The sequence below is a fragment of the Octopus bimaculoides genome, chromosome 12 (assembly GCF_001194135.2).
Source record: "Octopus bimaculoides isolate UCB-OBI-ISO-001 chromosome 12, ASM119413v2, whole genome shotgun sequence".
In the NCBI taxonomy this organism is placed as follows: domain Eukaryota; kingdom Metazoa; phylum Mollusca; class Cephalopoda; order Octopoda; family Octopodidae; genus Octopus; species Octopus bimaculoides.
In genome coordinates, this window is record NC_068992.1 from 8,839,411 (window position 1) to 8,840,981 (window position 1,571).

A 1,571-nucleotide genomic window follows, 5' to 3' on the forward strand; every position below is an offset into this window, starting at 1 on the left:
TGGTACACGGAACAGTCTCTATAGAGAAACTGGACTGAGACAAATTTGTTGGGTATGAGTTAAAGCTATTTATAACAAACTATCGGCTCACCAGTAGGAAAACACTATCACGTGACCTTATTAAGGGCTGTGATTGGTCAGTTTGCGTTCTGGCGGGAACGGTTCGAAGAAGTTGCCGATTCGAATAATGATCAGTCACGTGATGACAAGGAATGGGTTCTCTACTACGCTCGCATTTATTTATATTTAAATGAGAAGATTGTATGTAATGGCGATAGTAGTTTGTATCTAATCGCGGGAGGTAGTTTCACTACAAAGTCATCAACAAACATATATTTAAGTAGTCCGAATTAAGACAACGCCAATATAAATGCACCAATTAGAAATTGACGAATATTAGACTTGTTAGTTTAAAGAGAGATTTTCCAACTTCAACTGTCTATTTTAAACAACACTCAATAATTCATGCATTAAAATAATTTCTTTAATTATAAAAAAAAAAATAAAAAAATTAGAAAAAGGGAAAACAACAACTCATTAGTGTTGGGGAATTTCCTGTTTCAGATTTTTGTCTTTTGTATAGAAATATATTTCGTTTGACATTTGAAGTCAATAATCATATTTATTTGCATTTGAAAATAGTAACTACTTCACTTTGAAATTTAAAACAAATGATGTTGTTTAGTTTCACACTTAACATACATAACCATCAATTTATCATACTTAATATATATATAACGTTGACAGGCCAGTTACTGCAGTTTTTATACAAGAAAAAAATCTCTTATGGACGTTCATGCTGTTTAAAAATATTATATCAGTGAGACAAAAAATTGTTCCGAGAAGTTTAAACAGCATCCGGTGTTTTCACTAGCCGCTGCTGGAACGACTTTTCCTTTCCCGTTGACATACATACATACATACATACATAATACATACTTTACGCTACCCAATCCATTTAAATCATCCCTTACACGAATTTCTCGCTCGCACTAAACAGCGTAAACTCCACTCACTCCTTCATTCCGTCACACCCAATGTCACCTGCATCTAACGAAGAGGACTGCTTCACCGACCTGGGCCGCCGACCATCCCACTAGACGCCAGCTCCTGGCCAGTTCCAAGAAGTCGATCATTTTGCGGGCATCTGCCAACGTGTTGTGAACCGGTTTAACTTTCGCAGATGTCCCCAACATCTGAACATCTCCCCAGCAAAGACATCATAAAACCGGTCGACAAAGGTGGAGCCATGGTGGTGTGGTGCGTAGAGCTCTACAAGGCTGAAGCTCTCCGCCAACTTCAAGACACCTCCTTCTATTGCCCTCTTCCCTCCAACCCCACGCCTAGCTACTAACAGACAGTGTCCTCCACTACCCATGACCTCATCTCCTCCTCCCGTTTCCCTCCCACCGTTTCCAACTTCAATGTCCACACTCCTCGCACCCCGACCATCTACTACCTTCCCAAAATCCACAAGCCCTACAACCCTGGTCGCCCCATCGTCTCCGCCTGTAACTGCCCCATGAAACTGATCTTGAAATACCTCGACCGTGTCCTTGCCCCCCCCCCCC